Source organism: Leptopilina heterotoma, unplaced genomic scaffold (genome assembly GCF_015476425.1).
Source record: "Leptopilina heterotoma isolate Lh14 unplaced genomic scaffold, ASM1547642v1 Lhet_164, whole genome shotgun sequence".
Classification (NCBI taxonomy): Eukaryota; Metazoa; Arthropoda; class Insecta; order Hymenoptera; family Figitidae; genus Leptopilina; species Leptopilina heterotoma.
In genome coordinates this window covers 788,886-803,723 of record NW_025110880.1, presented here as the reverse complement: position 1 = coordinate 803,723, position 14,838 = coordinate 788,886, and the positions used below count along the sequence as shown (strand labels likewise).

Genomic DNA, 14,838 nt, shown 5'->3' with positions numbered 1-14,838 from the left:
TAATATTAACTAAAATTAAAGTCTGACTCAATAGACACTTTTACCATAGTCTCAAATATTAAAATAATGATTAAATTATTTATATAGTCGATTAAATTTTAGTTTTCTATTCATAAAACTAAAAAAACCTGTAGATATGTCTGACTAAACATAAGTTCTACTACTTATTCCAAATTTATAAGACCTGAAAAGAGCTTTATTTATAATGTCAGTATTATTTTAATGTAAAAGGGTGAAAACTGGTAGCTACTATGTTATTACATCGAATTCTTTACAATTTTAACCAAAAAAAAAAATTGTTTGACTAAATGAGGACTTATTACTGATTAAAATAATTAGAATTATGATTAAGAATTTTAAAATAATAATTCAGCCATATGTAAGATTGCATTGTTTTTAGTTTATAATGTCAGAAAATCTACATACATCTAACACTTATTTACTTATAATTGTACTTATTTGAAGAAAATATAGTATTTGAAATAAATTTCACTTCCAAAAATTAATAATATTAAAAAAAAGAAGTCTAACTGAAATTAGTAATAACTACTGGACCAAAAAATTCATCATAATTTTAATCAAAAGACTTCTTAGACGTACACTAAGCAGATAGTTTGAAAAAAATTAAATTGCTAAATATGTTAGTTATTATGAAATAACAATAAATAATAAAATAACAATACAAAACAATACAACAATAAAAAAATAATAGTCAAATAAAAAAAAGAATAAAAATAATAAAATATACATCAAATCAGTTGTTGAACGTTTAATAAAAGTACCTCAAAAGAAAATTCCGTTATTATTTTTATTTTCTTTTGTTAACAATTTAATAAAAATTAGCGTATTACATAGGGGACCGTCCATAAATTACGTAACACGTTTTTAGTGAAATTTTGAACCCCCCCCTCCCCCTATGTAACAAGTTGTAACAAAATCGTTTTACACCCCCCCTCCTTATCAATGTTACGTAATTTTTAAAAATATTTTTTTACTAACGTTTTTCGAAACAAATTTGTTTATTACTGTTATTTTTAGTATTTATATCGTACAATAGCAATACAAAATTAAGTTAAATATAAAAAACATTTAGAGGAATAATTTTATTAATCATACTGAACAACCAAAAATATAACATTGATTTTTTAACAATAAAAATTGTATATTATTCCCAAGAATCGGTTCGCGAAATGATTCGATTTTTACTTATATTGAAGTGGCGGCAAGGGACAGCTTTTAAAAAATTTATCCATTATAAAGAGATTAAGTTCCTTATAAATATTACGTAACAATGATGATTGACCCCCCCTCCCATGTAACATATGATAACATTTTCTCGAACCCCCCTCCCCCCTAAACGTGTTACGTAATTTATGGACAGCCCCTAGAGAGAATAGAGAATAACAGAAAGTAAGATAAAAGTAGACGTCAATTCTAACAATAGTAATATAAAAATAGAAAAATGTCGGGAAAATTTTCTCTATAAATGAAATTACAAGGGAAGTCATATTCTTTTGTTGTTATTAATTTTCCTCGGAGAATGCATTTTGTGAAGTTGGCAAAAGTAGAAAACAAGAGAGAGAGTGAGCGAGCGAGCGAGCGCTTACAATATATGAAATTAAATCATCGCTTGTATACACACGATACTTGTTCGTCTTACTTTTTCAGTTTCTATTTCTTCTACTTTTTCTTCTTCTTCATTTTCTTCTTTACGTCTAGTGTAGCGTTTGCCCTTAGTTTTCATATCGAGTTGTAGGAAACTTGAAAGGACTTCATCCTTTATCCCTCTCTCTCTTTCTCTACTCACCTTCACTTAAAAGTCACTCTTCTGGTTATATATTCTCACTATTGGTTCATACTTCGTGAATATATACATATATATATATATATATATATATATAGAAAGAACTGTGTGAAATTGACAACGTGTGTGCGTTTCACATTGGAATTGCAAATGCAATCACCGGGATAAAAATTGGCTGTCATCTAACGTGAAACGAAAAAAAAGAAGATAGTCAGGGGTTATGAATTAGTTAGAAAGAAAAAGATACAACACCTACATATATATATATATATATTAATGCTAGTAAAAAGAATGACAACCAGAGAAAATAAAATTGCGATCGTTAAACGTACTTTAAAATCGATTTCGATATATGTTGAAACTTTTGCATATCATGGAAATCTATATAAATATATAGGTGTATATATAGCTACACAATCTCACATACATATAATATATATATTATATAGGTATATATGTGTGTGAATTTGAAGAGGAAAGGTCGAAGATGAAAAGTGGGAATATTCCGAGAAATTGCAATCGTGTCGATTTCTCGGTTTTCCTTTTACGATTCACGTGACGAATGCTAACTTCTTTCCTGGTGGCAAATGATATCTCTCAAACAAAACTCCATTCAACTTCTAACGATTTGGAATTTTAATTCATTTTTTCCCCCTTTATTTTGATGATTCTCTATTAATTTATGTAAAATCATAATTATAAATTATAATATATAATAAATAATAATAATAATAAAAAAATATCTTTGCAAAGGATAAATAAATAAAATATAGAAATAAAAAAAAATATTACCTGGTTGAGAAAGTGAAACACAATTTTAATGGAAAAATACGCTTTTTTTATTAAATTCAACTTTTTATTACATCTCACACGATTTTGATTTATATCTGTTTTGAATTTAAATTGTTATTTTTCGAATTCAATATTTGTTTTTTTTTGGGAGGAGAGAAATTTATTATATCCGTAACTGACAATTTTTATATAAATAAATATATATTATTATTTATTTACGCACCTATGCATATGAAATTTTTGATAACAGAAAAAAATTTGTATTCTCTACTTTGGTAAATTGGAAATATTTTTTAATTTTGTTTCACTAAGTATTCTTTTTCAAAAAAATTCGAAACAAAACTTTTTGATATATGGCTGATAGTTTAATTGAAATTTGTTTTTACGAATATAACAGATTAAATTTGTTATTTTAGTTAGTTTAATCAAATTTTTTGGGATAATTTTCTCCACAATTTTCCGATGAGACAACATTTTAGGTGAATTGTGGATACAGTTGATACATATTAATGCTTCATTACGCGAAATTTGATGGATGCTACAATTTCCAAAATCGTGTATATCCGAATAATTGTCGATGTTAGTAAATATTAACGTGTAATTTGAATATCTTAATAATATTTCAATAAATATTATTTTCAATGATTTATTAATTCTTCTGATTGCTGGCAATAATATTTTGACTATTAAGAATGTTTTCTAAAGCAAAAAAATAATATTTGTCATTTTTCACTTTATACTTCATATATTTATGATAATATTTGTTTATGTCTGACCAAAAATTGACTATAACTACTGATACACCGAAAAATCAAAACTTAATAGTTTTATAGTTAATTAAAAGTGAATTTAACTATTGGTACTATAATTTTACAGTAACCATACATTATTTGTGTCTGAACAAAAATTGACCTTTACTACTGATTTACGGAGGAATAAAATATGAGTATATATACATTTCATTAAAAAGTTAATTTTACGACTGATAGTAAAATTTTACGGAATTTACTAAAAAATTTGTGTCTGATCAAAAATTTATATTTACTACTGATTCACTGACGAATGAAAATTTAATAGTTTTATTTAAATAAAAGTGAATTGTACAACTGATAGTAACATTTTACTTAACCTATGCAGAATTTGTGTCTGACCAAATATTGACTATCACTACTGATTCACTTAAAAATGTAGTTTAATTCAGAGTTTGTGACTGACTAAAAATTGACCTCCACTACCGATTCAGACTAAAACCTTCTTTTTGTTCCTTTGGAATAATTTAGAAATATTCCATCAAAATAATAGTGGGAATATTTTTATGGAATTTTGTATAAATACTTTTTTATTACAATTTTACATGTTATACTAATTAATTTTCGGGTTATGTAAAAAAATTAATTTATTTCGAACTGAGGAAGTTGGAAATTAAAAAATTAATTTTCCAGTAGAATATTGTTTTAATATTCCAAAGCAACATTCCTATATTATATTCCAATGACAATCTTTTAATCGAATATTTCAATTATATTTCATTATTCCAATGTTTGGAGATTTCAATATTTTTAAAATGTGAATGGAATATTCCAGGAATGTTAATGGATTATTCCTTGCTATTGGAGACTAGAACGGAAATTATATTGATCCATAACAAAATGTCTGATAGTAAATGTTTTATGACTTTTACTAGTGACGCTGATTTTTCCTTTCACAGTTTCTTTTTTTTGAAAGTATCAAGTTAATAATAAAGTGGATCAAATTGATACCAAAAATTTAGATCAATTTTTTATTTGATCCACATTTTTGGTATCAATTCATTGCAATTTGATACTTTAAAAATAAAAGTTGTTTTATATTCAATATATTATTTTAAATTTCGGAAAAAATAATCAGGTTCTAAGAAGAAAAAAATGAAATCTAAGAATAATAATATTATTCTTGAAAGTCACTTAACAAGAAATGCATTTGACTTTCCTTGTGGATTACCATCAGATTTTCAAATATGATTTTCTTTGCGAGGAAATAAATCTTAAAAAGAGAAAGAGATTGCATAGAGCGCGAAAACTGTCAAGATAGAATAAAATATTTTCCAGCCAACAGTTTTTTTTTTCTTCTTTTTCCAGAATTATGAGAACAATATCTTGACCGATAAATGCACCTGGTATTTATATATCATATGTTCAACAGGTGACGTGGTGAAATTGTTACTATTTCGTCGCATGATAAAATCAGGCAGTTAGCTTGATACAGACCTGCAATACTCTAGTCTCGGTTAAACTCTAGGAGTCGGTTTGCCTATTAGCTCATTTCCGGTTAGCTGGTGAACCACTGAATCCCAATACCGTCATGTGGTGCATCCAATTGCATTTGCTCTTCTCTCTCCCTCTGTCTTTATCTATATCTATCTCTCTATAGACAGACTTTGAGAAACCACAAGATTTCCAAAGTGCATGTGTGTATGCCCACCACAACATCTCGTAAATTTTCATATATATAAAAAAAAAAGGAAAAAAAAATAAACATACATATACTCGTAAAGACTGTGGAAGGCAGGAGGAGCTCTGACTCTGAAATATGTGGCCGGCGCGCTCCGTTACGAAGACGTATAACCAAGACGCGAGAGAGCCCTCGCTCACCTCTCAATGATTTGTACTCTGCTCTTGGGGTTGGTTAAAAAAAATATATATATACCTCATCCCTCGACTATAACCACTTTATTTTTACCCGACCTGGATTTCCCTCCGCCGAATAGAGCAATCTCTTCACTTTTGAATTTTTCCTTTAGCTCTCACACCGGGGATATACACTCTCAATTTGAATAATGACGTAAAAAATTGCACAAGGGGTATTTTGAGTGTCTTCATTTCAATTCAAGTTTCCACTCACTGTCTATAGATATAGAAAAATATACAAAAAGCTTTTTCCACAATTGACGATTTCTTACAAAGATTCCTTTATATACATATATATATATATATATATATATATAATGGAAATTGAGCGGAAACAAGTACTTCATCTTTTATAAGATGTTTTACAACTATTTACAATTATTGGAGACAAGCTAATATTCACAGTAGTTACAAAATCAAAATACATAGAGACAGTTTACACCGTAAGCCTTAAATATAAGCCTCCGCGCGCATAAACGGATATTCCTCCAAGAACATATATTTGCGCCTGCGCGAACACGTGGTCAAGGCAAACTCTTTCACAACACAGCTGCAGGCAAACACTTTGCGCAGACGCGAGTATATGCTCATGGAGGCATATCCGTTTATGCTCGCGGAGACTTATATTTAAGGCTTACGGTGTAAACTCCTTCATACACAGTAAATCGTGAGGTATTAAAAAGTGTTGCAGATTAAATTAACACCAAAAAAGATTAAAATAATCAATTTTGGTGTTATTTTTTACAATGAATGAAATTTTAGTTCATTAAATTTTTTTATAACTATAAAACATGAAGATATCGATAACTCCGAGTCTTCGACTCGGAGTCATCGATTTCTTCATGTTTTATAATAATTAAAGATGACCGAGAGATAAAATCATTATTTTATATTATAAGAATATTATACTTCTTCAAAATTATTTTCATTATTCCAATTCAATTATTATTTTCAAAAATTTTTAACTACAATTTTACTTTATATCTATTATTTTTAATAATTTTCGAAAAAGTTCTTTGGCAATTTTCAAATCCATTTGTTTACAATATTCAATTTCACGAAACTTCAATTATTCCTAAATTCTTTAATTAAATGCATATTAAAAAATAAAAACTTTAAATAATATCAAAGAAAATTCAATTAAACTTTTTCAAAAAAATTAATTTCAAAATTCAATTATTTTTAAAAATTCACGCTACATTGGGTCGGAATTCGTGAAATTTTCACAGAAAATAAAAAGTATTTTTTTTAAAACGAAATATTGAAAAAACATTTCTATTTGGCCTTAAGAATGTGTCCACCAAAAAACAGAAAAAAACATTATTTTTTATAAAAGTTATTGCAAAATTAATTTTTTTGCAACTTTTGATACAAAATTTTATTTCTCCTAAATAAATGAACGCCAAATAGAAATGTTTTTTCAACATTTCGATTTAAAAAAAAAATACTTTTTATTTTCTGTGAAAATTTCACGAATTCTGACCCTATTGCTTTTAATATTCAATTATAATCTAAAATTTTAACTGAAATTCATTTTTATGAAATAAAAATCAATTTTTATTAGAAAACTCTACTAGAATTTAATTATTTAAATGCAAAAGTAAATAGTTTATTGAATAATTGAATGTTTCTCAAAATTTAATTCTCACAAAGAATTTTTTATTAACAAATTTTTAAATAATTGAATTCTTTTGTCGAATTTTATTAAAACTTGCATGAACATAATTACTTTTTTCAAGGAATTCAATTATAATTGTATGAAAAATAATTGAAACGCTGCGATGAGTTTTATCATTAGTAAAAATAATTGAAACCTTATAAAAAGAATTTTATTACTCTTGAAAATAATTGAATTTCTGCAATAATTTATAACTTCTCTAAAATTAATTTTTTTCTAGTGTTTTTAACTAAAAATTTTCAATAAATCCATTATTTTTAATAATTTTTAAAAAAGTTCTTTGAGAATTTTCAAATTCATTCGTTTAAAATTCAATTTTACAAAATTTCAATTATTCGGAAATTCTGCAATTAAATAGGTATATATTGAAAAATAAAAACTTGAAATAATTTCAATAAAAATCCTATTAAACTTTTAAAAAGAAATAATTCTACAGAATTGTTTGTCAAAAATATAAAAAACTAGGAATTTCAATGATTTTAGTTTGAAACTTTTTCAAAATGTAATTATTTCTAAAAATCCACGTTATAATGCTTTTAATATTTAATTATAATCTAAAATTTTAACTGAAATTCATTTTTAAAACCATTTTTATTAGTAAATTCTACGAGAATTCAATTATTTAAATACAAAAATAAATAATGTATTAATTTCATGTTTCTGGAAATAAAATTCTCATATAAAAAATGTTATCAACAAAATTTTTTAAATCATTAAATTCTTTGGACGAATTTTAATAAAATTTTCAAGAATAATTACTTTTTTCGAGGAATTCGATTAAAATTGCATTAGAAATAATTGAAATTCTGCAATGAGTTTCATTATTTATGAAAATAATTTAATTTCTAAAAAGAATTATTTATTATTTACGAAAATAATTGAATCCCTGTAAAAATGTTATTATTTATGAAAATAATTGAATTATTGGGAAGAAATTTATAAAAAAATTTGTAAATAATTTAATTCCTTTAAAAATTTTTATTAATAAACCTTTATTTCGGACCGTTTTTGAACCACAAGCGATTTTAAACTCGACTGCGAAGGGGTTAAAATAGGGATAGAAATTTCTAAAGGAATATTCTTACGATTTTGATATGACGAAGTAAATGTTTCTGAATAAGAAAAGAATTATAAAAAATGGGGGTTTTTTAATAATAAATAGAAATGTCTTTTATTCCAATAGCACGAAATATTTCAATAACGTTCCTCATATATTTTATTGGAACATTGGGAATATTCTTCTGGAATATTCCATCCACACTTAAGGAATATTAAACTGTTCGACTGAATATTCCTCCATTACTTCAATGGATAATTAGATATGGAATATTTCATAAGTCGAAAATTTTATTATTCTTAAAATGAAAGTGGAATATTCCCAACGTTCCAATGGAATTTTCTAAAAAGTTAATAGAATATTCCGTGCTATGTAGTATTTTAATTTTAATAAAAATAAATTTTACTGATGATAATAGAGTATGTATAAAATTTCTTATATGCAGATTAATTCAGAATCTATGTCTGTCCGGAAATTGACCTTTACTACTGATTCACCGAAACATGAAAATATAGTAGTTTTATTTGGGTAAAACTCTAAAAGTAAATTTAACTAATTGGTATAGTATAATTTTACAGAATTCATACACAATTTGTGTCTGACCAAATATTGACCTTAACTACTGATACACCGAAAAATAAAAAGTGAGTTTATATTCACTTCACAAGAACTGAATTTTACTACTGATAGGAAAATGTTACAGAATTTACGTCTGACTAAAAATTGACTCTCACTACTGAATTACTGATTCACCGAAAAATGAAAACTTAGTAGTTTTATTTAGCTAAAAGTGAATGTAATTATTGGTAGTATAATTTTACAGAATTAATACAGAAACTGTATCTGACCAAAAAATGACCTTCACTACTGATTTATCGAAAAATTCAAATTTGTCCGTCTTTCTTGAGTAAAAGATGCTTTTACTATTTATACTAATAGCAAAATTATTTCAATTTATAAAATGTCTGACTAAAACACTACTCTCAATAGCACACGGAATATTTCATTAACATTCCTGGAATATTCTATTAAAATATTGAGAATTTCATGCTATTAAAGAATGTACAGCAGATAACAGAAGATAATAATCTGTTTTTTTTCAGAATTTTTGTGTAAGAGTCCAATTTATAAAAATTTATGGTGGTAAAAAACGTTCACAACTTTCTTGCTAGGCAGTCAGCAACTTGGATAACTATTAATTTATATTTTGAGAGTGGATATTAGGTATTATAAGAAAATGTTATTATAGATAATATAGTTACTACAAAAATAGTTTAGAAAATAGGTAATGCAAAAATAATTTAGATAATAGTAACTGCAAAAATAGTTTAGATAATAGTTACTGCAAAAATAATTTAGATAATAGTTATATTGTAAAATATAATTATTGTAGATATAAGTTACTATAAGTAATTATAATTATCATTTAAAGTAATACTTTGCAACGATATTTGAATATTCACGAAAAGAAAATCCACTGGCACTGTATTTTAATAATCCCCAAAATTGTGGGGATAAAATTCTCTGGAATGGAATATATTGAAAAAAATTTGATGAAAGAAAAAAAAGTTTCGTCTGTCATTACTTTTTTAACTACTTTCTAGAATTACAACATAACACTTATATCAATGGTGCACTTATCGTATTCTTTAGATTCTCCAAAGGATGTGCGCTATCTAGATGCCTGAAAAAAGGGGCGGACGAGAGAGAGAGAGAGAGAGAGAGAGAGAGGGAGAGAGAGGGTGCAATGTGGTGGTATTAAAGGATGAAAGGATTTGGTTTCGACGTATTTTGCCTGTAATCCGAACTACCCTTTTTCCACCACTCCTCCCCTATCCTCCCACACCTCCCTCTCCCATCGGACTCGACGTCTTTTCGAATCGACTTGGGAAAAGAAGTCGAGGAGTTTGCTTAAGACGGGATAGACTCTCTCTCTCTTTCTCTCTCTTACTTTTTCTTTTCTCTCCTTTCCTCTCCCTGCACAAGTTTAAGCCCGTAGATTTAGACGATTTTTCGAAAGATGAAGATTAGAAGTGCAATCGACGCAATTGTCTTTCTAACTCTAGCAATTTTGTGAGCTCATAGGATTATGAGAATGTCTTGATAATAATGTCGATCTTCGACTGATATTTTTAAGGGAATAGAAGTAATTTCGTAATTTTTCTCTTTTTTTCTTATCAAGAACTTTTATTTATTTTATGGGGTGTGATTATAGTGCGAATAAAATAACTTTTCCTTCAGGCGAGCCTTCAAGTAGGAGAGAGGGGGAAAAGGAAATCCTACTTGAATTATTATTATTATTATTACAATCTCTAAATATAGTCTTTATAATGATAAATTTACAATTAATTACAAACCACTTAAAAAAAAATATTGGTACATTTTTCTAAAATTATGAATTAATCTGCAGAGTGATTCCGCAAAAAATTTATAAAAAATTCCACAAATATTGTCGTTTATCTTCTCCACATGAGAAAAAATGTCATCGAATTCTTTGATGTCATTAATATTGGTATCCATGTTGTGACTTTTTTTTAATATTCCAAATAATCCTTTCAAATGTAGATGGAATATTGTTTTGGAATATCTCCAATGTTCCAGTGGAATACCCCAGTAATGTGAATGGAATATTCCTTCCCGAATAGTACAGAATATCCTATTCATATTCCTGGAATATTCCATTGGAACATTATAAATATTCCTTTGCAATATTCTAAACACAATTTGAGGAATTAACTATAATAATCATTCTTTCATTCTGTCTGTCCACACTTTGAAATTAGTTTTTGTGTATGATTTTGTTTTTTTTTTCTTTAAAAAATATTGTGTGACAGATCGAAAAAATGCAGGTATTTTTTCATGATTTATAATAAAACAATATTTGAAATAAGAAAATATAAAAAAATTATGAATAACAAATAAATTTTGTTTATTATATGCTTTTTTTATAACACATTTCGGTTGACTGATCTAAATTATGCAAATTTTTCTCCATTTTATTTATAAAAAATATAAAAAAATTGTTAATTGTTAAAAAACTATAAGAAATAGAAAATATACCAATTTTATGCATAAATTATATTTCTCAATAACAATATTGTTCAGAAACTCATTCTTTTTTTTAAAAAAGAAATATTACATATTCTATTTTATTTGTCAATTACAAATTTTAATTGAAATTAAAATTGAAACTTTTTAAATTTTTAGAAAATAAAGGAAAAAATTTTACTCAAAAAAATGTTCTGTTACATTTATTTACGAATTTCTTTAATTTTAAAATTATTCGAAAACATCAATAACTTTTTTTTTAAATAAATATTTAAACAATATTATTTCTCCATAGGAATTAAGAATTTCAAAAATTTCAAACTCAAATCTTTTTAAATTCAATAACTTATAAGAGAATATTTTTATAAAACATGAAGATAGCGATTGCTCCGAGTCGAAGACTCGGAGTGATCGATTTCTTCATGTTTTATAATAATTTAAGATGACCGAGTGTTAAAATCATTGTTTTATATTATAAGAATATTATTGCAGTAACTTTTTTAAAATTATTTTGATCATTTCAAATCAATTATTATTTTCTATAATTTCTTATTATTTTTTATGAAAATAATTGAATTCCTTAAAAAAATTTATTGTTTATAAAAATAATTAAATTAATGCGAAGGAATTTATAAAAAAATTTGTAAATAATTGAATTCCTGAGAAATTTTTATTATTTATAAAAATAATTGAATGTTTGCGACTTTGCGTACTATTTTTGTGAATTTGAAATTGATTTGAAAATAATTGAACTTTGGGGAAGAATTTTGTTATTTATAAAGATAATTGGGATTTTGACGAGAATTTTTTTTAAATTTGAAAGATAATTGAATTTTATGAGAAGAATTTTATCACTCTTGAAAATAATTGAATTTCTGCAATAATTTGTAATTTTTCCAAAATTGGATTTTTTTTAATGTTTTCAACAAAAATTTGAATTACGAATTTTTAAATTCTATTATTTTTAAAATTGCTAATTTTGTTCTAAAAAGTTAGCCGCACGCGAATTGTTGCAAGTATTAAAATATTCGACCTTTGGAATATTTCTTTGGAACAACGTAGAACTATTTTATTCGAATATTGCAGAAATTATTCCATTGAAATATTACTTTTTCAATTAACAACAAAATTCTTAAAAAATTCCAGTAGAATATTCCCACAATATTTTGATGAAATATTCCTACATTATTTCAAAGGAATATTCCAAAGGTCAAGCATTTTAATTTTTCTAAAATTTAAAGAGATAATCCATTAATATTCCTAGAATATTCCATTCACATTTTAGAAATAGTAAAATCTCCGAAAATTGGAAAAATGAAATATTACAACCTTTAAAATATTCTGTTAAAAGACTGTCATTGAAATGTTATAGTAGGAATGTTGGTTTTGAATATTAAGGGGATATTCCATAGAAATATTCCCACAATATTTTTGGTGAAATATTCCTATATTATTTCCAAGGAACATTCCAAAGGTTGGACATTATAATTTTTCTAAAATTTGAATTGAATATTCCAGAGGAATATTTCGAGTGTTCATATTAAATATTCCAGAAAAGTTAATCAAATATTTTGTGCTGCTGGAGTGGCTATTATTAGGGTTCAAAATTATTTACTTTTAAATTTTTAATTCGATCTTTTACTTATTTTTTAAAATTTTATTTCATTTTAATTTGATATTTTGAAAAATACACGATACAAAAGACAAACTTTTCAGAATTGACTTTTAATTACTGTATGTAATAATACTTTAGGTCAATCGATAAAGACCTAGTTACAAAGTCTCTCTAACTAAAGGCGATAAGAGGAGTTAGTTGTGGGGGGGGGGGGTGAAAAGGAGCGGGGGAGGGATTTGTTACCAACGAAATGAATCGAGCTTGAAGGTTTTTTAAAAGTAAAAGAAGAGAACCGCTTTGGAGAATACTCCTTTGTTTCCTAGCCGACGTTTTGTTTCTAGATTATGAGCTTATGAAGTATTCGTGTTTATCTACCGCAAGCGCATGGCCAGAAAGTTTCGAGTTAAGCTCAAAGAGATCCGATCTCTCTAAAATACTGTCTCAACTTGAGATTAATGTCACCAACAAACATTATACTGTCTTACAATTTTGAAAATTATCCACTTTTTATTACTTTTATTATCAGTTTAACTAAATTAATTTCAAAACTTATCTATTATAATCAAAAAACAATAGTTCACTTAATTATTATTATTATTGTTATTATTTCTGTTTATACTTTTTATCATTAATTATTTATAGAAAATTGAGGGAATGTTTTTAATAATTTCTATAAAATTTTTCTACAATATTTTGATAGAATATTCCGACATTATTTCCATTGAATATTTCAGAGGTCGGATATTTTAATATTCCTGAAATGAATGGAATATTCCATATGAATATTTTTCACGTTCCACTGGAATATTCCATATAAATATTCCTAATGTTCCAGTGGAATATTTCATATTAAATTGTCCGACTTTTGTAATGTTCCTTTTCGAATAATATAGGAATATTCCATCAAAATATTCTCGAAATATTCCATTTGAATTTTTAAAAATATGTTTCAATCATTATTATTTCATTATTATTTCCATATAAATTGAAATTTATTTTCAACTGGAGAAGTTGTAAATTTAAAAAGAAATATTTAATTGGAATATTCCTAGAATATTCCAATGAAATGTAATGAAACCTAATACAGTGAATACTGTATTAGACTTACAATGTTCGAATGGAATATTTCTATATTTTTCCAGAGGAATATTCCATAGGTTTAAAATTTTGATATTCTTTAATTGTAAATGGAATATTCCAGGTATATGGATATTACAGGAATTTGATTAAAATATTCTGCGCTATTTGGTGGATATATTTGAGTTTATGGAAATGATATTTTAATTTTAATTATTAAATTTTTTTTTATAATTATTAATATTGTAAATATTTTTTTTTTTAAGACCACTATTAATTTTTTACAGAGTTTTACTAAAACTCTGACTGATTTTATAAACAAATATTTATTTATATAATAAATACGTATATACATGTAGATTTTGTTTGTATGGAAAATAGTTTTTTGCATTCACGATTCATCGATATTTGAATTATATGTAACTTGAAATTAATTCGGAAAACGTAGAAATTTCATTTATCCTGTTTGAATTTAATTGCTTGATGTTGGACGTTGCTTTAGTCTGCGGTGCAAATTCGATTTAACAAACAATTTCCGATTTGATTGCTTAACAACTTTAGCCACATTTACTAAATCGGGACAAAATTTTTACAGTAGAAAAATATATTTATATTCTTTCTTTTGTATTAACTATGAAAATAAAAAGAAATTAATAATAAAATCGAAATTATATCTTTTTTTTTAAAAAAAACTCTAGGACTTTTGAAATAATTGTTAACAATTGTTAATTTTATTAAAAAAAAAAGTTTCTGCTTTCTACAATAACAATTTTTTGTAATGAGTTAAAATTTCTCAATTATAATTATTGCAATTATACATTTTATCGTTTCGTAATAATTTTTTATACAATTTGTTACAAAAATGTTTTTAATATAATGTTCAATATTTTTGAAAATAAAAAAAAATACTTGTACAGAAAAAAAGGTAAATTCTCATTAGTCGTAATTAAAATTTCCCTAATTAGCATTCAACCGAATGTTATTTTTTTCATTATTCTCTCTCGTTTTCCTCAATTTGGTAAAAATAAAAAGAAATTGAAAAAAAGAGAAAGAAACATTATAAATCATAAAAGTTATGATAAGTGAAATTTGGTTAAATGA

At 25.4% G+C, this 14,838-nt stretch overlaps 2 protein-coding genes across 7 annotated transcripts in view; one reads left to right on the top strand and one right to left on the bottom strand.

Annotated features, from left to right (window-relative positions):
- Positions 1–14,838, top strand: part of LOC122499063 — a 693,598-nt gene that overhangs the window by 489,577 nt on the left and 189,183 nt on the right. The gene's annotated exons all lie outside the window — the stretch shown is intronic.
- Positions 1–14,838, bottom strand: part of LOC122499061 — a 365,723-nt gene that overhangs the window by 205,964 nt on the left and 144,921 nt on the right. The window lies entirely within an intron of this gene.